The sequence below is a fragment of the Balaenoptera borealis genome (genome assembly GCF_965194805.1).
Source record: "Balaenoptera borealis genome assembly, chromosome: 1".
Taxonomy (NCBI): domain Eukaryota; kingdom Metazoa; phylum Chordata; class Mammalia; order Artiodactyla; family Balaenopteridae; genus Balaenoptera; species Balaenoptera borealis.
Genome location: NC_138860.1, coordinates 155,550,496 through 155,571,994, shown reverse-complemented (window position 1 = coordinate 155,571,994; position 21,499 = coordinate 155,550,496). Strand labels below are relative to the sequence as shown.

The 21,499-nt window shown below is 48.0% G+C and overlaps 1 pseudogene across 1 annotated transcript; it reads right to left on the bottom strand.

The window, feature by feature from the left end:
• Nucleotides 1–18,737: 18,737 nt before the first annotated feature.
• Nucleotides 18,738–20,459, bottom strand: LOC309606434 (transcription initiation protein SPT3 homolog pseudogene; annotated as a pseudogene). The gene has a single exon. The product of its transcript is annotated as a transcription initiation protein SPT3 homolog pseudogene (transcript).
• Between the last annotated feature and the right edge of the window lie 1,040 nt (nucleotides 20,460–21,499).

The window sequence follows — 21,499 nt, the reverse complement described above, 5'->3', positions numbered from 1 at the left end:
GAGATGCTCTGATTGGAGACCTGTAGGTCATCCTGGGCTTGGCTCTATCCTCTGTTGTTTTAGGGCTGAATAACTGGGTCCTTGGGACAGGCTGGCACAACGGCAGGTCTTTCCTTGACTCCTCCAGTCATGCACAGTCCTCATCCCACCCCATCAATACCTGCCTGAAGCACGGCTGCCTCTCCCACCAGATTGGAGCTCCTCAAGGGCAGGGCCAACTTCTTATATCTTCCTGTGGTCCCTAGCACCCAGCACATTGGGGAAGGGACATCAGAAAATGCTTGATCATTAACATTTGTGGGGTAGCTCAGATCATGTCTGTCCACAGGCATTATCCAGGCCTAATCTCTTTTCCCAAAAGTCACGACAATTCTGTGAAACATGGTAGGGATCATCACCCATTTTATAGCCAAGGAAACAGAGGTGCAGAGAGGTGAGCGATACATCCAATTTCACACCGCTGGTAAGTGGCTGGCAGTCTATATGCTGCTTCACATCTGCTGCCTCTGGAGGGATCCACATCTGGAGGGAGGCTGGTGTCCTCCCACTGGGGAATGCTCAGTGTAGGGAGATTCTTGCTGTGGGTGGGGAGATAGGGAGCTCTGTCTGGTTTCAGCCTCCTGTGATTCTTTCCCTGGTGGTGTCTGCTCCTTTTGGCCAGCAGAGGGAAGCACTGAAACACAGAACTTTCTAAAGCCCAGGACAGCTTTGGGTTCACCCTCCCTTTCCATGGTCAGAGCCTCGGCAGAGTTCTAGGCAACTAATAATGACTGCCGTTTACTGAACGCCTACTATGTGCCACAATTATTATCATATATATTATTTTTAATCTTTAAAACAACTGCACGTGGAAGTGAGGACAGTCTTCATTTTCCAGATGGGGAAACTGACTCAGAAATTAAGTCACTTTCCTGTGGCCGTGGAACTGGTAAATGGTATACCTGGGATGTGAACCAGGTCTGCTGGTTCCAAAGGATTGGTGTGTCTCCCTTAGCAAGTTCAGGACAAATGTCTGTTGAACAAACTTGTTGAATGAAGTCAAGGCAGGGTCCTCCTCCCTCCCAGACACCCTATTCCTTCAAGCCATCCTACTTCTTGGGGTTGACACCACACAGAGCTGAGTGCAGATCTCCAGCTTGAGGAGGAAATCATCCTGCTCCCTGCCTTCTACCTCCTGATTCTGTCACTGCCCAAAGTCTCCCATAATGTCTTTTTCTTCTTTCTGAAGCTGCCTCCAATGCTTCTTTTCCATCCAAAGCTGGGACAGGAAACAGGAGCTTGGCGCTAGAGTCTGGGACACTGGACTGGACTGGACTGCTGACCTCTGACCTCTGGTCTTGCTGCTGCTAGTCTTACACCCAGGTGATCCTCAGTGGCCACTGCCCTAGTATAAGCCTCCACCCTCTCTTGTCAGCCCTCCTCACTGCTCTCCTACCCTCTAGGCCTTTCTACCTCTCCACATTAATCCCCACATTAGCCAGAGTGGCTAATGCCTCAGTTCCCTTCAAATCTTTCAGCCCTCCCCATGGCCTCTAGGGTAAAGCTCCAGCTCCTCAGTCTGGCCTGCAAGGCTTGGTGTGATCTGGGTCTGGCCTGCCTCTGCAGCCTCTTCCCTCAGTCTGCCCCATCCTCATGCCCAGTGCCCCGGTATTACTCAACAACTGGCTGGCTGTCCCCTGCCTCTGTGGTCTTGGCCATCCACATTATTTTCTCTGCTAGGGAAGGCTTGCTTATCTTTCCAGACTCATTTCTAGTGACTCTCTTCTGGGCATGCTTCCATGACCTCTCTTTCCACCCCAGCTGGAACAAATTCCTCCTCCACTCCCTTCCCTGTGGTTTCAGTAATGGGAAGCACTTCACTGCCTTAATTCATTCTGTGCTTTTCTCTCCCACTCCTCTGTGAGTTCCTCCATGTCTGAGATAGTTCTGTGTCCCCAGCCCTCAGTACGGGGCCCAGCACATAGTAGTAGCTTAGTGGGTGTCTGTTGAAAGCATGATGGCTTTACTGCTCAGGCCTGTGGCTTCAGGCTCCTGCTGCTCCAATCTCCTCTGAAGTTACGGGAAAACTGAGCAAAGTTGTATGAAGAAAGAGCTGGCTTCAATGTCCCTGCTGGTCAGGCTCCCCCTTCCTCTGGATACCCTTCCACAATGAGTAAGCGTCCCCCACCATAGCCCGCCATGGCCAGAGGGAGATCCTGCCTTGGAGTTCTGCCTTGGCATAAGCCTTGAGGCACATTCCCTCCTTCCTTCTCTCCCAACCACTTCCCTCTCCAAAAGTCTGCCAAGAGTCTATAAAATGTGCAGCTCCTGGCATCCCCTGTTGCCTCCTGGCTTTACTCACCCTCTGTTGTCAACTGTCAGGAGAGAGGGAGAGGGAGCGGGTGGGGTTGGAGATAGGAGAGAGTGGAGGTGGGGAGGGTGAGTCATACCTTGATGTTCTAGGGCTTCCATCTTCTTGGTGAAGGGGCAAGGAGAAGTAACTCCTCCTCTTTGGCACTTTTTGCAGGGAAGGGGATGAATGATTTAATATCAGGAACCCCGACATCTTCCCTGAGGGAAGGTCCTCAGAGGCGCCTGGAGCCAGAAGGTGCCTGCCTTTTAGCAGAACCTGATTCACATTTTCTGCCCTTGTCTTGTCCTCTCCCACTCACAGACATGTTTGCAATACATAAGTTCTGATTTGCTTTACTATTAGACACTAACCATGTTGTGGAGGGATTCACTTTTCAATCCATCTATGCTGATTTTAACTGTCTAGTTTAGTCTGTGAGTTTTGATCGCTGGAGGAACCATCACCCACCTCTGGGTGTGTCCAGCAGAGTCCTGGTCAGTCCCAAAGTCAATTCCAGATACTCATTCCCAAGTCTGCAAATTGCTGTACCCTCTCTTGTAGCAATGCTTGTAGTGAGCGCCACAAATTTTACACATTTGTCAAATTTTAAGCAACCATGTGCATATTATGGAAACAAGCCCTGAACAGTTTCACTTGCTCTGGGTTACTCATTCACCAGTGCAGTCCAACGTCCAAGGCAGAGGGTAGTGAGTTTACTGCCTTTTGGGGGGGTGTCAGACAGGCAAACTGGCAGCAATTCCCTGGGTTCCCCAAAGTCCTCTAGCCTCTGGGGTCACACTGCCTTTTGCCACTCAAATAGAATCATCTGGGATGCATTTCCACACATGGTGGAAGATTAGCCTGGCCCTCACAATCAATATTTTCAGGGATTCTCAGGGCCTTGTGTTTCTCCTGGTGATTTCTTGGTCTTTGTGGTGATCTTAAACTTGTCTACAAATTCTTTCTATCAAGAAGTGACGTCTAGGGCTTCCCTGGTGGCGCACTGGTTGAGAATCTGCCTGCCAACGCAGGGGACACGGGTTTGAGCCCTGGTCTGGGAGGATCCCACATGCCGCGGAGCAACTAGGCCTGTGAGCCACAATTACTGAGCCTGCGCGTCTGGAGCCTGTGCTCCGCAACAAGAGAGGCCGCGATAGTGAGAGGCCCGCGCACCGCGATGAAGAGTGGCCCCCACTCACCACAACTAGAGAAAGCCCTCGCACAGAAACGAAGACCCAACACAGCCATAAAATAAATAAATAAATAAATAAATAAATAAGTTAAAAAAAAAAAAAAAGAAGTGACGTCTAATTCCCTTCCCCTTGCCTATGGGCTGTCCTCAGTGATCTGCTTCTCATAAACAGAAAGAGGCAAGGGAATTCCCTAGCGGTCTAAAGGTTAGGACTCCGTGCTGCCACTGTAGGGGGCATGGGTTTGATCCCTGGTTGGGGAACTAAGATCCCACATGCCACATGGCATGGCCAAACAAAACGAAACAAAACAACCGGAAAGAGGTGAAGGTGATGCTGCTTGATTCCTGAGTCTAGATTATACAAGATGATAGAGCTTCTGTCAGGCTCTCTTTCTGGATGCTTGCTTTTGGAACCCAGCCGCCATGCTGTGAGGAAGCCCAGGCCACACGGAGAGGCCATGTGCAGGTGTTCTGGCCAATAGCCTTAACTGAGGTCCCAGGTGACATGTGAGTGGTGAGTGAGGAAGCCTTTGAGAGGACTCCAGCTCCAGCCACTGTCTGACTGCCACCACGCTATATCCTGGCAGTGCTATCCTCTTTCTTTGCTGCTTGGGTCCACACACACCATTGCTCCTCCTCCTTCATCCTTGCAAAGCATTACTCATGCAAAGCTAGTATGTGCAGTGGATGATACTGAAGGTTTGGGGCCACAGAGGGGAGCTGCAGCAAAGACCAGGACAAATGAGAACTTGAATTTGAGTATATTAAACTCCCTTTAGGGAAAATTCACAGGCATTCCCTTCCACGGGGGATTTTTGCTGGTCCTGTCTACCCTTGGGTCAAGGCTTTCTGCCATCATCTTGGGCCTCTCTTTCTCCCTCCACCCTCAATCCTCCTCTCCCTCTGTAGCTGCATTAATTCTTGTTTTCACAGGCAGAGCCATCCAACTGTTACAGTCTTAGTCCATAAACATAAGGCTGCAAGAAATGAAAGATGATTTCTCTCCATGTAAACTTATTTCCTTTTCCCAGCACCCTTCCTATAGGTGGCAGAAACATATCTCAGTCACCTCTGGGTATCCTCACTCCTCTGCCAGGTGTGTGTCACATTCTGGGAGTCACTGCAAGACTAGTGCAGCTGGGGTGTGGTGTCTGTTCTTGGGGGGTGTGCCCTGAGTGTACAAGGCTCTGCCTCACTGTTATTGTCAATTAGCAAAGGTGGCCACTGTGTCTTCCTTTGTGTCCAGCCGCAAGGTCTCTCCAGGTCCATCTCCCTCTCAGCAGCCCCTGAATCCCACCTGGGTGCACAGAATACTCATTTGCTTCCATGCTGCGAGACTGTTAAGACCCATCAGCCTAGAAGCACCATGCAGCCCCTTCCTCACCACATTTCCAGAGCCACCTGGGCCGTGCTGCTTTCCTGGGCTTGACCTCGGGAGGGCGTGTGTCCCTTTTCTCTCTCTGAGTTCCCACATAGGTAACAAGAGGACTTTCTCAGGGACTCATCAGAGTCTCATCTCTTCCTCACCCCTGGCTCTTTCTCTGTCCCTGCTGCCCCCTTCAGTTCGGTTCCAGTCTCAGCTGCGGGAGGGTGGCACCGATTGTTCGTGTATTCCTTTAAATCTACTATATATGTTACAGAGCTTATGCTCCAAATGCTTCAGGGCTTAGGCTTTTGAAATTAGAAAGCCTGGGTTTTTGCAACTCCAGGCCTTGGCTTTTGAATCCCCAAATCAAGAATTTCACTCTGATTGCAAAGAATTGCAGGCCTAGCTGCCTGGGTGGGTACTGGGAAGGGGATGGGGAGAGCAGTGCATAGAGACAGAAGAGTCCTGGGAAGTAAACGTCTTACACGGTGGTTTTAAAAAAAAAAATTTTTAATTAAAGAATAGTTGATGTACAATATTATGTTACAGGTGTACAATATAGCGATTCACAATTTTTAAAGGTTATGCTCCATTTATAGTTATTATAAAATATTGGCTATATTCCCTGTGATGTACAATATATCCTTGTAGCTTATTTTATACATAATGGTTTGTACCTCTTAATCCCCTACACCTATATTGCCCCTCTCCCCTTCTCTTTTTCCACTGGTAACCACTAGTTTGTTCTCTGTATCTGTGAATCTGCTTCTTTTTTGTTATATTCACTAGTTTGTTGTATTTTTTAGATTCCACATGTAAGTGGTATCACACAGTATTTGTCTTTTTGTGAGTACATACTTTAGTTCACTATATGTGCTAATATGTTTATTCAGGTTATTTATATCAAGTTATTTAGATAGAAAGATTTTTAAAATAATTAAAATTAAATAATATATATTTATTTTCCAATAACCCTAAAGAATGGAGAAAAGGTAAGAAAATCTGATTCCCCAAAACTTTGTTACCCCTCATGTGCTTGTTTCGAAGGAGGTGAGGCATTTTGATGGCTGCAATCTTCAGTTATTTTCTAACTACACATTTTTCCTTAAAAAAAAATTCCAGGGCTTCCCTGGTGGTGCAGTGGTTGAGAATCTGCCTGCCAAGGCAGGGGACATGGGTTCAAGCCCTGGTCTGGGAAGATCCCACATGCCGCGGAGCGACTGGGCCCGTGAGCCACAACTACTGAGCCTGCGTGTCTGGAGCCTGTGCTCTGCAACAATAGAGGCCGCGATAGTGAGAGGCCTGCGCACCGCGATGAAGAGTGGTCCCCGCTCGCCGCAACTAGAGAAAGCCCTTGCACAGAAACGAAGACCCAACACAGCCAAAAATAAATAAATAAATTAAAAAAAAAAAAAGAAATGTTCTTGAGTACCAGGCGGGGTGTGCTGGTGATGCGGGGATGAAGCAGACCCTATTCCTGCCCTAAAGGGGCATATAGTTGGGGGCGGGGGGGACAGATCCATGCTCAGCTTGTTCTAATGCTGTGGCAAAGTGGAAAGGACGGGTTTTGTGGTCAGACTGACCTGGGCAAATCCTGGCTGAGTCATCTTGGGCAAATGTCTTTACCTCTCTGAGCCTCAGTGCCCCTTCAGTAAAATGAGGATGATAATTCCTGCATATAGAGGGTGGGTGATGAGGGTTAAATGAAAAGAAAAATCAATAATGCTCCAGGCATTATTTCAGAGATTATGATTATTAAGAGGGGCCTGTGGGGGGCTCTCAGGAGGGAGGGTTCTCTCAGCTTGGGGTGGAGGTGGACTGGGGAAGGTCGCCAGGCTGGGCCCTGAAGGATGAAGAGGAGCCCCTGGGGAGGAGTCAGCTGCGCAGGTCCTCAGCGCCCACCCTCACAGCACGTTCCTCATAGGCTCTGCCCACCCTGCTCCAGGCAGGGCCTGCCCTCCCTCAGCTCGCTGGGCCCCAGCTCACGCTCTGCCTGTGTCCTTTCTCTGCGACTGTCCCCGAGTTTCTCGGGCTGGCCACCACCTCCCACTCGACCCTCCTACTCAGGGCAGCCTCCCCTCTGCCCGAAACCTGTCTTCTCCAGCTCTGAGAAGGATTCTACGTCCCTCTAGGTCCCCTCAGAAGCTCACCTTCACCCCCACCCCATTCTCATGGTCCTTTGCCCCCTGGGTGTCATCAATCCTGCCCCACAGTTCTTATGTTTCCTGCCTGCTTGGGACCTGGATCCGTCTCTTATTCCCCCCTCTGTCCTGCATTCTCAACTGTGTTCTCTACCAGCACCTTCCCTTCAGCAGTAAAAAACACTCAGGTTTCTCCATCTTAAAAGTTAAGCACCCTTTGGTGTTCCTCAGCTGCCCCTCTTCACAGCCCTGCTCAGAAGGGTTTATTACTGACCCTTGCTGTCTACAGTCTTCCCTTCCCACTCACTCCTCCATCCACTCATTCTGATTTCTGGTCCAGGGTTGTTCCCCGACATAGCTCTGTCCTGGGTCATCGGCGCTCCCCACCCCTCCCTTCGCTAAACCTGCTCAGCTCGTATCAGCAGGGCTGAGGGCCAGCCAGTGTTTGCTGACCACAGAAAGGGGAGCTGTTCCCAGGGCAGGGCTGGAGACAAAGGTACTTAGCACATTCTCTCGGAGGTTTTAGAAGCCGTCCTAAGCCTAAGTATTGTTTAATTGCCTGAGCTGCTGCAGGGCAGGGGCAAGACCCACAGGATGGGGTTACCAAGTTACCTGAGGCAGGTAACTTGGTAACTTGGTCCCTTGCCTGACCTGCACCTGCCCCAGCGATCCTTGGTTGTCCTTGTTGGAGATTGGGCCACCATCCGGCCTGTTTTGCTGAAGTGGAGCCCTGTTTTTTGAATTAGAGAGAAAGGAGTTTCTGAGGGCACTGACTCAACCCCTCTTCCTCTCCCCCACCCACTAAACCTCAGCCCTGCTTGCCCACTTCCAGTGATGGGGAGCTCACCACTCATGGCTCAGAGGTACCTGCCTGGCAGGCTGGTTTTGTAATGGGTCTGGCATGGTAAGAGTTTTCTGTGAGTTCCTGTTCTCTTGTCCTTTTCCTGTCTCCAGGCAGTGCTACAGGTTGAAGAGTTTTTGCCCCATTGGGTCTGATACCAAGCCTGTTATCTTTTTGATGAGTCTCTACAGTTGGCTCAGCCCTGCCCTTTGGTTCAGGGGAAACCCAATGAAAGGCCCGCTAAACTGCATGGAACCCCTTCTTTCTACGCATGTGCAAATTAAATCTTATTATCTAACCTTCACAAGAACCCTGGTTGGAATGGGTGGTATGTTTTGGGGGTGGAGTGGGAAACATCTAGAGCACTTTTTTCTGCATTTTCATAACAAATGCTTTGCTTTTACTTAAATTGTTTTTCTGAGGGACACATTGGCAGGAGATTCTTGGAAATTATCGGAGATTGGGGGTTGGCTGAGACAACCAGATTGCTTCTTGGGCATGGTCACAGGACACCGGGCACGGGAAGCGGGCTCAGTGTGCATCTGTAGCACTTCCCTCACTCTCCCCTCTCTCAGCAGGGTGCAACATTGCCCCTCCCCCCTTCCCTCCCCCTTGGAGTCATAGCATCTTTCTTCCATTTTATTTTGTGCTTTCTCTTTTCTATTTCCATAAAAGGTGGCTTTCCCCTCCTTTTCTATATTTCTTTTTCTCCCCTTTCTTGCTTTCTTTTGGGCTGACTGAACATTTTTCTCTCATTCCATTTTCCATATTATACTCTTACATGGCTACTAGAAATGTTAACATGCATCAGGGCTACTAAGGCAGGCCTGTTCCTAGGAGACATGGAACTCCTCTGATGGCAGATTTTGGCTCAAGGGCTCTTTGCCAAACTTTCCTTAGACTATATGGCAGCCCAGGACACTCCTCCCCAACCCTGCTTCCCTCTCTCCTTCACTCGGTGTCAGACTTGCATCATTCTGATGGCTCTCCCAGCCTTTTCAGGCTTCCTCCCCATTTTCCCATATAGGCACTTCTCCAAATAAAATCCTTACATGTTTAAACCTGTCTTGGTATCTACTTTTTGGAGGACCTAGATTAACTTTCTCTCAGACTGTCTCTTTCTCTCTCTCTCTCTCTCTCTCACACACACACACACACACACACACACACACACTCTACATACATATATCATATGAATTATATGTGTGGTATATGCATTATTATGTATTATATACACATACATATATATTACATATACATATATATTTTTTTCTGAACCATTTGAAGGGAAATTACATTCAGCATGATACTTCACTCCTAAATACTTGGGCTTTCATCTGAAGTATGTATTGGAATGTTCCATAAATAAAAATTATAAATTTATCATAGACAAGGCATTTATTCAAAATTTCATTTTTCCATTTCATGACCACTGAGAAATTTCATATAGGATTACATAGTTCTGACTTAATGGTCCAAAAAGGGAGGACCTGGGCAGTCCTGAGGAGGAAGCATCCCTGGAGGTAGGTCCTGGAGGGGGAGTAAGATGTAAAGGGGAGCAAAAAGGGAAGGATGACACCATGAGTAGAGGCTCAGAGGCAGGTGAGATGGGGGCAAAGAAAGAAGGTAGCCCTGAGAGCAGATGGCCTAAATCACATCCTGGGAAACTTGTTTGGAAGGGAGATGGGGTTGGACTGTCAGGTAGAGGAGGCCACACTGGGTGAGGTGGTGATGGGGAGGTTTGGTTTTGTTTCGCTTGAGAAGATTTTGGTAGAGGCATTATTCTGGGGAGCACCATGTTCCGTGGCCTGACCTTGGACAAGTCCCTGCTGCTCCAGTGTTCTGACAGGCATCGGTGGCTATGCTCCTTGCTCCCTGGTCACCCGTGATGTTGAGAAGGAGTGGGAAAGACTGGGAGTGGTTCTTGCCACCAATGGGGAAGTGAGGCGTACAGCCAAGGACTATGGTAGAGGCAGGTGGCCTGAGGTGGGGCAGGTGGCCTTTCACCTGAGCTGTTGCAAGAGGAGTTGGAAGTCAGATTCTTCAACTTGTGTCCTGAAAGGTCAGGTAGGGATGCTGAACCCAAATAGTGGTCCATCAAAGAGGCACAGAAGCCAAAATGAGAGGGATGGAGGAATCAGGAAAGATGAGCAGGAGGGGAGCAGGCCAAGGAAGAGTGGGCCCCGGTGCACAGTCCTGATTGAGTGAGCAAGGTCCATTTAAAGAGATGATAATGGGATGGAGCAGATTGGGCTCAAGAAAGCTAATAAAGCCTGAGAAGGGTGAGAGGCTTTGAGGCTATGTTTGCATCAGGAAGGATTGGGTAAGATATGTCCTGAGCAGAGGATGGTAAGAGCAATGGCTTCATAAAGCAGAGGGATGAAGGTAAAAGATCCTCCTTGACTTCCATCTTCTCTGTCCAGAAGAAAGGTCTTAATTTGGAATGGATAGAATTGACTTCGCAGAGAGACTAGTCCAGAATTTGGATGAGCCAGGAGGTTGTCCCAGGTCTCTGTTCTCTGCCTTAAATGAGCACGTGGAAGACCAGCTCTATACATTGTCAATAATGCAAAGCTGGGAAGGAGAATTAATGTGATGGTTGATCAAATGTACCCTCAAAGAAGTTATGAGAAGCCAGAGAGAAGGACTAAACTTATTAAGATGATATTTACCAGGGACAGGAGCATGAGAGAGACATAGTTCATCAACAACACACATGAACAAGATTGAGGCAGGTTTAGCTCAACATAAGCCAAGGCATAATTCAGCCAGGGGCAGCATTTAAAGAAAGTTCTCAGCCCAGCACTGTGGTCGCTGTCAGGCTTGACAATCCTGTGAGCTTCTCACTTCTGTCTTCCACCTTCCCTACCCACCCGGTCATTCCCGTCAGGTTGCATGCTCAGCACTTAGCTGCCTGGTAAATCAAGCTATTTTGTCCCCTTCATCTCTTCCCTCACTTGCTTGAGACCTGGAGGGACTGGTTTGCCCTCTCATGAAGCTTCTGCCTGTAAGGGCTGTGCTTCCCTTGATTAGGTGTGTCTTCCGCTATCAGTGCGATGTGGGGCAAAGCAGTGTGGGTATAAATGCTCTGCTGATGAGATATGTATGTGTGTGTGACTGGAGATGGTTGGGGGTGACTAAAGGGGGCCTTGACATCTCCTGGGTGCTCAGCAGTTGCCTGAAAGGGAAAGGCATCAGACCCATTAAGATATAGGACAAAATCAGGTCCCCAGGTTGGTGGGCAGCTTCATAGAAGAATACCAGGCGATGCAAAATGATTGATGAAAACTAGACTCTTCTGAGGAAGCAACTGTGGCTGTGATTCTCAGTGTCCGCTTCAGCTTCTAGGGAGAAACAGGTTCCGAGGCTCCAAGTCCCAGAATCTGAGTGAGCTTGAAGGCAAGTGACCTCTGGTGAGCACAGGAAATATCAGGAAGTAGACCCTTTGTGCTCCTCTTCCTCTGTCTCTGTCTTCTCACTCTGCCTACACAATGCATGGGATCTTTCTCATCTCTACAGCTTCAATTGCCACATGATGGCCCCTGAATGAGACATCCTGGCTGTTTCTGACCAGCTTCCCTTCCCCCTTCTTCTGGTTTTCTATATGCATCACTCCTTCTCTGGTTGGATATAATCTTGGTGGAACCATTTGCCAAGATGCCTACCCTTCCCTGGTGAAGGGGTGAGCGCATGACTCCAGTTGGACAAATCTGAATTTTGAGATGTTTCATCTGGGCAACAGTATCCTGATGAGACTGACCGCTAGTTCTTGCTATCTGAATCCCCAGAGCTCCCTTGAGTCTTCTCATTTCTGAACTGATACAGCTTCCAAAACTTTACTGCTACTCCAGGCTCCCCACCCTGTGTTAAAACCTTGAGGAACGTACATCTCCATGGGGAGCCCAGAGGTACCTCATACTCATTGGTCAGTTCTGATCATATCATCTCTCATCCCTTTGCTGCTTCCTTGCCCCTCTTCCCCAAACTTACTTCTCTCTCAGCATTTCCATCTACCCAGATGCTCAGGTTAATGATCCGGGAAACATCCCTAATTCTTTCTCTTCATCACCTTCAGCCTCTAATCAGTCATTAAAACTAATGGTTTCTTCTTTCTTAATATGTAGTATGAGCTCTCTCAAAATCCTCTCTCTACCCTCAACTATAAACCTGTGAACATCACACCCATCCTTATCTCCTCTCCCCTAGTTTTAGAGAGTGAGGGGTCCCTCCTCCTGTTTAAGGTCACCCGTTACACGTGCCGTAGACTCCATCCTTCCTACCTCTCCCAGACTCTTTTCATTGGTCATCCCCTCTCTCCTCTATTTTCTCTCTTGTTTCTAGCCTATAAGCTTGCCCAAGTCCCTAAAACACCCTTACCTGACACTACATTGCTTCAAGAAACCATCCAAATCTCTGCTCTTTCCTTCCCTTCCATACGCCTTGAAAGAGTTGTCTGCACTCCCTGACTCCTCTTCCATACCAGCGTCCTGTAATCATGCTTCCAGCCCCATTATTCCACTGACATGGTGCTTGCCAAGGTCACCAGTGACTTTCTAAATTCCAAATCCCAAGGCTGCTTGTCATCCTTGTGGATTTCTTGGTGGCTTTGGACTCAGTTCTCTTCATCATTTCCTCTTCCAACCAACTAGTATTTACTAAGTGAGGGGAGATAACAGTGTGAGAAGACAGTCATGGTTTCTCCCTTTGTGGAGCTTAAATTGCACTCAGGAGACAGACATTGAACAGGCAAGTGAAGATATGCTGAGAGTCAGGAGACACAAGTGCAAGGCCCCATGGACGTATATAGAATAGCTACACCCAGTTTTGTGCAGAAATTCATAGAACGATTCCTGGCGGAAGTGATGTTTAAGCTGAAAGATGATTAAGACTTAGCAAAGAGAGGGGAAAGAGGATTCCTGGCTAAGGGAAGAGCATGTGTGAACGTCTGAAGGCAAGAGGGAGCAGAGTGCCCTGGCAGACCTAGAGGCAGGTAGGTGGGAGCTAATGGGAAGAGGACGTGGACAGAGGAAGAAGCTAGGTTGTGGGAACAGGAGCTGGATTGGCAGTTCCATGAGGGTTGCATTCCAGACTTTATCCTTTAGCTTAAGGGCAATGGGAAGCTGTAGAAGAGTTCTCTCTGGAGAACCCTGCCTAATACAGGCTGTACCTCTGCCGTCACATCAGGGCAACTAGATAGTGTTGGAGAAAAAGATAAAACCAAGGGTGGGACTTCCCTGGTGGTCCAGTGGTTAAGACTCCATGCGTCTGCTGCAGGGGGCGTGGGTTCGATCCCCGGTCAGGGAACTAAGATCCCGCGTGTGGCGTGGTGCGGCCATAAAAAAAAAAACAAAAAACAAAAAACCAAGAGAGTGGCCAGCCGCCGTGACCATCTCTGCTGTGACTCGGCCTCCTATCAGCTTGTGGAGTCAGCCATGTGAACTCTTGCTGGCTCAGGCCCTGTCCTCACCTCCCCACTGTCCTTGCCTCCCCATTGCTTTGTAGAAGCTAGAGACTTGTCTTTTCCCCTTTAGCCTCAGAGGTTGCACCCTCTGGGGAGACTAGAGAATTAGAGAAAGTCCTGGAGTTTGTCCCTAGGACCCCTGTCCTCTGGGCCACGGAGCTTAGGACCCTCTGGCTACTCCCGGTTGCCAAGGACTCTACCCAATGAACTCTATCTCCTGACTGGACTCCATCCCTGACAAGCTCTCCTCCCTTTTCTGGGAATTTACCCTCAGGGCTGTCCAGCTCTGCCAGAGACTTTCAGTGTCAGAGATTGCACAAATCTAGAGATGAAAGTTCTCCTCCCAGGTCTTTCAGTGATTTGCTGGCCAAGTCAGTCTCTTCTCTAGGACTTATCCAGAAACTGAAGAACTTATCGTTAAGGTTCCCAGCTCTGAACTCTGTAGTTCTGATGACAGGAAACCGATAAACTGACCAATAGCCAGAGAGCTGGGGGTAAGGATGGGGATGTTTTCTTGTGTTTTTCTGGAGACAGAGCAAATTTGAGGGAGGTATCTGAGATTCTCAAGGAACTTTAGGGGCTTCATGGCAGAGAGAACTGTCTTCATTCCTCAATGCTGTACCTGGTAACTCTAGGCAACAATCCCACCTCGCTGCCAAATTGGAACCTTCCATGATGCTGGGGACTGTGGGATGCTGGGCATTTGCTGAGCTGGCAGTAGTGGGTTAGCTGGGAGCCAGGACTCTGAGCTCTACTCCCAGGACCCTCTGGGTCATCTCAGTAAGAGAAAGTGCTTCTTAGCCTGGGGCCCCAAAGCCGAGAATGGGATCCTCTAGCACTTTCCATTCAGAAAGCAAAATGGAAGTGGCACTACTTTCTTTATATTCCCTTTTAATATTCCAGTGAAGTGGCTGGATTTTCCATCTCCCCAGAATCAGAGAATGCCCTTTGCTCCTCCCTGGCATTCTTGCTACTGTGACTATCTCAGGAAATCCCCAGGAGCTTGCTGGAGTCGGAAGACTACTTCTGGCTGTGTTTAGCTCAGACGGGTCCCCCTGGATCCAGGAGGACATCATAACTACCACCGGAACGCAAGAGACCACCTCCTCACTGCACTGCCACGCTGTTGCTGACACCCGTCATGGCATCACTTCCCGTCTGCAGCTGCTCCCCACACAACTCTAATCCCTGCCCCGAAGCTAGTGCATGCAGTACCCGTACCAAGGTAATGTTTCAAATTTAACTTTTAAATTATGAGACGATTTCAAACACACTGAAAATATAAAAAATGATATAACAGAAACCTATGAACCTAACTCCCAGGTCTAACTGATGTGAATATTTTGCCATATTTGTTTCAGATGCCTCTTTCTCCTTTAAAAACAATTAAATGCTAGAAACAGCTAAAATCCTACCCTGATCACTCCTCTTCCCTCCCTCTCTCCACAAAGTCTAACCTGAAATAAACATGTTTTCATACATATTTTATACTTTAAAAAATGTTATGTGTGTAATACATAGTATTGCTTTTTGTGTGCTAAGATTTTACATAAATGCTTACTTGCTTTTTCAACTTCCTGATCTCCCCCTGGCTTTGTTTTTGAGATTTATCCATACTCATATATGTAGACCTGGGTTATTCATTTTAACTGCTATACGGTTTTCCATTGTATGGATTATTCAGTTTGCATATCCATTTTCTTACCAAGGGAAAGTTGGAATGTTTCTACTTTTTTACCATTGTAAGCAGAGCTACAAGGAACATACTTGCATGGTCTCCAGGTACAAGTGTGGAAATTGGGTACATGTCTAAAGAATTGCTGGGTGATGAGGTGTGCACTTCTGCAACTTTGCCAAGCATTATCACATTGCTCTCAAACTTACACTCTTACTAGAAATATATGAGGGTTTCTGTTTCTCTGCATCCTCACCGATACCTGGTATTTTCAAACTTGAAAATTTTTGCTAATTTGATGGATGTGAAATGGAATCTCATTGTAAGAATAAATTTTCATTTCCCTGATTTCTAGTGAAGTTGAACGTTTTCCCATGCTTCTGGCCATTGAGGTTTTTTCTATGAATTGCCTTTTCATACCTTTTGTCAGTTATCCTTAGGATGTTTGTCTTTCACTTATTATTTGTAGATTTTTAAATATTTGGGAAGCTAATTTGTTGCTAGTTACATGTTTTGTAAATATCTGATTCAGTCTATGACCTGCCTTTTAATTTGCTTATTATATCTTTTGTATGCAAAAACTTCAAATTTTAATGTGGTCAAATTTATCATTTATCAAAGCTTTATGGTTTGATATTCTTCTATAAGTTTTAAAGTTTTTTTTTAAAGACTTAATGTTCAGGTCTTTGATCCATTTGGATTTTTGTGTATGATATAAGATGCAGATCTAATTTTCCCATTTCCATGGGGACAGTCAATAGTTACAGCACCATCTATTGAGTGTTTCATTTACCTTTACTGATTTGTAATGCTACTTTTGTCATATATAATGTTTTGATATTCTTAGTTTTTCTGTTCCATTATATGAGTACATTAAAAAAACATTACTAGAGCTTTAAAATGTCTTGATATCTTATGGAGGTAAATCTACTCTTATTCTTTTTCAGATTCCTCTGGCTATACTTAGCCTTTTATTCTTCCATAAGAATTTTAGGATCAGCTCATTAAGTGCTATGGAGATTCCTGTTGGGACTGTTTGGAATGGCATTGCTTTAGGAAGAACTGCCATTTTGTAATATTAAGTCTTCCCATCCATGAATTTGGTATATTTCTCCATGTATTACCTCTGTACCTCAGTGACTAGTGAGAAAAATATTAGGTTTCCTTCTTTAATGAGCTCACAGAGTTTTGTGAGAATCAGTGGATATTATGCTCAGGAAAATCTTTCCAAAGTCTGCAATTCTGAACATATTTGTTGCAGCCTTGGCATGTTATTAAGACCAAACAATTTCTGGCCCCTATCTCCCTGAGATGAAAATTCATAGAAATGGGTGACAGGAAGGGAAGCTCCACATTCACAGGCCTGCGAAGAGTAGCACACATTGCTGAAAGGAAACTCAGAGGAGGGAACCACAGAGGAAATTGGCCATGGACCAGATCCCAAGCTTTTCCATGGAAACCTGGGTTCTCCTGGCTACCAGCTTGGTGCTTCTCTGTCTACATGGGTCTTATTCACATGGGTCTTTTAAGAAGCTGAGGATTCCTGGGCCAACACCTCTGCCTTATTTTGGAAATATTCTGGCCCACCATAAGGGTATTTGGGATTTTAACAATAAAAGTTTTAAAAAGTATGGAAAAATGTGGGGAGTTTATGATGGTCGACAGCCTGTGTTGGCTATCGCAGATCCAGACATAATCTAAAATTTAAAAAAAAAAATCATAGAAATGGGCCACCCCTTTTTTTTTTTTTTTAAAGATTTATTTTTTTTTATTGATTAATTGATTGATTGATTGATTGCTATGTTGGGTCTTCGTTTCTGTGCTAGGGCCTTCTCCAGTTGTGGCAAGCGGGGGCCACCCTTCATCACGGTGCGCGGGCCTCTCACTGTCGCGGCCTCTCTTGTTGCGGAGCACAGGCTCCAGACGCGCAGGCTCAGTAGTTGTGGCTCACGGGCCCAGCTGCTCCGCGGCATGTGGGATCTTCCCAGACCAGGGCTCGAACCCGTGTCCCCTGCACTAGCAGGCAGACTCCCAACCACTGCGCCACCAGGGAAGCCCTGGGCCACCCCTTTTGCTGACAAATTTCCTGTGCTTTTAGTTTTTCTCTCTTAATTGAATCCAGTAAGCACTTATCTACCCAACTGTGGAGCAACTGGTGATCAAGCACTGCAGTATGCCCAGGACTTTCTTGATTTTATCACTGAAAGTTCTGTTCGCTGGGAAACCTCTCAGTCCTGGGCACCCTGGGATGGTTGGTCACCGGGTTCTGTGCTGAGCCATGGGCACCCAGAGAGGTGAATTGGATGTACCCCTGCCTTTGAGGAGGGGGGAGGGTTGGAGGGTGAGAGGAGGGAGACTTGTAAATAAACACACTTAGATACAACACTCTAAGTGCAGGAAGGGATCACTCACAGCCAAACACAGTAGTGTGGGGGTGGGGGTGGGCTCACGGAGGGCTTCCCGGAGGAAGTACACTGTGTACAGAGTGCCTGGAACTAGGTAGGCAAAGGTTGGGGGTTAGAGGAGAGAAAGAAACAGCCTTGTTTTTCTCCCAGCTGCCTCCAGACTCTCAGCCACAAGTTTAGGCTAACTCTGCTCTCTTTCCAGGCATCAGACTCTTTCAAATATGATGTCTTAGAGCGAGATGGGACCTTGTCCAACCCTCCCATTGAACAAACGGGCAGATTGAGGACCTGAGAAGGAACCCACTTACCCAGGATCACATAGTGAGTCCATGGTGGAGGTTGGCCCAGAATTCAGCTCCCAGCACAAAAGGCTGCCTGGCACACCCCAAACTGTTTATTCCGGAAACCCGATCCTGGCCCCTTAGCCAAAGGCCTTCGAGGCAGAATCCTGGCTTGCCTTATAGGTTGTGCCTGAATGGAACATGGCCAGCTTGCAGGCCTCCTGACCCTGCTCTGCCCTGCCCACAGCCCATAGCCCGAGCCATCTCCCTCCGCCTTGCACATACCTAGGCCTGGGCTCCAGCCAGGGGCGGCTGGGATTACTCTGAGGCAACTCTATCGCAGTGAGACAAGCTGTCTGGAAGACAGAGAAACCCCGGAATCCAAGCTAAAGGTTGTCTCACCCATTCTCCTTTTATTGATCACCACCCACCCCCAAACAACTACAAGAATATTAAGCTTAAATGTACTGAGCACTCAGCGTGAGAGGTGGGTGCTGTACACATATCCTCTCATTTAATCTTTCAAACAACCTGATGAGGAGGAGACTATAATAACCACTGTGTTACAGATTAGCAACCTGAGATTTAGAGAGGTTAAGGAACTTACCCAGGGTTGGACGTGCACCTCAGGCCAGTCAGAAACCCAAGATGGCGCTCTTAACTGGAGCTCTTGGCTGCCCCAGGCAGCTAGTGTGTCTGATGAGGAGGTAGTGGGGGCCAGGCAAGGCTTGGTCGGTGTGTGGCTTGAACACCAGGTGAGGGCTTGCCCTTCTCGTGGCTGCCTCAGCCAGACCCCTGAGAGCAGAAGGTATTGGGAACTTACATCTGGAAAATGCCAAGAGGGGTGGAGCTGGACAGGGCCTGAGGGGAGGGCTATAAGGGTCCACCCTCGTGCGCAAACATGCCCTCCTACCTGGGTTCCTCCAGAGGGGAACAGAAACCCTGTTTGCCTGAGGTCATACTGCCAATGGGTCTAGCTGAGGGAAGGCGCTGAGTCATCATCCCTAGTAGGAGAGGGAAGGGAAAAGTAGGAAAGAAGGGAAGGGAAAAGTAGGAAAGATGAGAAGGAAGGAGAGAGGGTGAGAGACAAGGAAATTGGTCTTTTTGGAATGTCAGATGGAGTTTTCTCTGATGTGCAAAACACACCCCTCCCCCCTATGTGTTCTAAAGCAATTGAGAACTACTCATATCTCTTTTCTTGGTACCTGGGAAACTGGGTATTTACGCAGGGTTCCCAATTTTCCTGACTCCCCAGGACCAAGCTGGTAGAGCTGACCATTGACTCGGGGTCCACTGAACTAATCAGGGCAATAAAATGGGAGTAGCACATACATTTATTATTTATTTATTTATTGGCTGTGTTGGGTCTTCGTTGCTGCATGTGGGCTTTCTCTAGCTGCAGTGAGCAGGGGCTACTTTTCCTTGCTATGCACAGGTTTCTCCCTGTGGTGGCTTCTCTTGCTGTGGAGCACAGGCTCTAGGCACGTAGGCCTCAGTAGCTGTGGCACGCGGGCTTCAGTAGTTGTGGCTCGCAGGCCCTAGAGCACAGGCTCAGTACTTGTGGCACACGGGCTTAATTGCTCCACGGCATGTGGGATCTTCCCTGACCAGGGCTCGAACCCATGTCCCCTGCATTGGCAGGCGGATTCTTTTTTTTTTTTTGCAGAGAAGGTAAACTTGTATTTTATTTTGCCCAAGGAGGGGAACAGAAATCACCTTAATATAACATTGCCTTTCCTGTTGCAGTCACAGTCACATCAGCAGGCCAGAAAAGCCATCCCATTCCTGTGGTAGGCACTTGTGAATGGGGAAAGGGGGCCAATCTTGTGGCCGTAGCATCGAACGGCCTCTCTGATGTGACAGGGCTGGATGGCATTGCTGTGAGCCTCAACACCACAGGCCGCGGTGCTCTTTTTTCTTTTCCTTTGTTTGGTTTTAGCTGGGTCTTGTCTAGCACTCCCATTCCCTAGGGATCCTGATGTGGTTCTCCCTGAGAGCTGTGAGCCAGATGATGGAACGTTTGGTGTAGGAGGAGGTGTGTTCTCAGGAGAGTCTGGGTAGGACCTCAGGCAAGATCCCTCAGCAGAGCTGTGATACTGAATGAAGGTGGCAGAAATGGCATGGCTGAAGGGGTCTCCTGCCTTGGTTACCACGTCCTGCCTCATGAGAAGAGCCAGATCCACTAACTGTGCCACAGTTTCGTACGCTGAAATTTCCATAGCGACAACATTGGGCTTTATCTCCATACTGCTGCGGTCCAACCAGTCTCAAAATTTGGAGGCTTTTCTGGAGGAACTTAATTGTCGACTTTCACAGAATTCTGCATATTGAGCTGAATCCATAATTCGAGTTTGTCTTTCTGCTCTCTCCATTCTTTCTTGTTTAACTTCATCAATTTCATCATCTTCAAACATTGCCAAGAGTTCTCCTGTTTGGTCAATAGAGTTGAGAAAGTCTTGAGCGATTTTTTGTCTTTTGTTCACATTATTACTGCCACTCAATTTGTCTTCCAGAAGATCATCCTTGTCGATGCCTTTGACAATCTTTGATTTGTAGTCTCGGAAAAACATGTACTTTAGCAGTCTTCTAAGTTTTGTCTTATCTTTGTGCATCAAAAACAGAAGATCTTCAGCAGAGATTACCCTTGCTCCCCGAAGCTGAGAAACCTCAGCAGCTTGCTGTAACAGGTTAATTAACTGAGTGTGTACTACACCTTCTACCAAAACTGCTGTTTCATGAAGAGGCCTCCTAGAATCACCTAAAGAAAACCCATATATTTTGGCAAGATGCACTTTCTCCAACCACAGCTAGATTCATCTAAATGCAGTGGCACTGGAGAGCCTCTGTCTCGCATCATACTCTGCAATTCTGCTGCAAAGCTTATAGACTTCCCTGTTCTTCTTCCACTACTTGAAGTGGCAGTAGATATTGGGCTGGCTGCAGTTATTCATCTGTCGCTTAAATGGACAGGTCACTTGCTGGCCTTATTCCAGATAGCTCATCTCTGTTCTAGGAACGCTTGTAGACCCGGCTGCGCGTCGCACGTGGAGAATGTGGGGTTAGAGATGGTTCGGTTTCGGCGGCAGCGGCCGGGGACACGCTTGCAAAAGGGCGGGGGGTGGCGGGGCTGAGCGTCTCTAAATGGAAAGGGTGGCTGGGCGCGGACGGGGGGACAAGATGGCGTGAGCCCGACTCTCTCTGTGGGGCGGGGGTGGCGGAGGTGGAGGAGGGAGGGCTACGAACGCCCCCACCACTCTCCGGCAGGCGGATTCTTAACCACTGCGCCACCAGGGATGTAGAATTAACATGTAGGCCCCACCCCCTGCCTTCTGACCCCTGTCATCTCAGCCCTGCCCACGCACTCAGTTACATAACCAGAAGGCACAGAGCCCTAGGTCTTAGCTTGGGTCCCCCCAGAATGCAGAGCAGATGACTCACCCCAGAAAATAGGAGTGGTGGGTGGCTGGGAAGAGTGACCAGGGGAGGAGGCAAAGCCAATCGGAGGTATATTATTGAGCTGGTTACCCCTGGGGCAAAGGGCTCAGCCCTGCCGGGGACCCTCTGAGGGACTGTTTACACCTCCGTATTGCTTGCCTGGGGCATGGGAGGGGAGGGTATTTGTTTATCCACTAGCTCCTGTTCTTCATTGGTCATGTTGGGGTCCAGGGCAGCCCACCCCAGAACATGCCTCAGTGGCATATTGATTATTTTGAATTGAAGTTATTTAAGAAACAGTCCGTATGTAAGGGGGCCACTTTGACTCTCCTCTCTGTTTCCCTGAGAGCGGGAAATAAATCTCCCATGT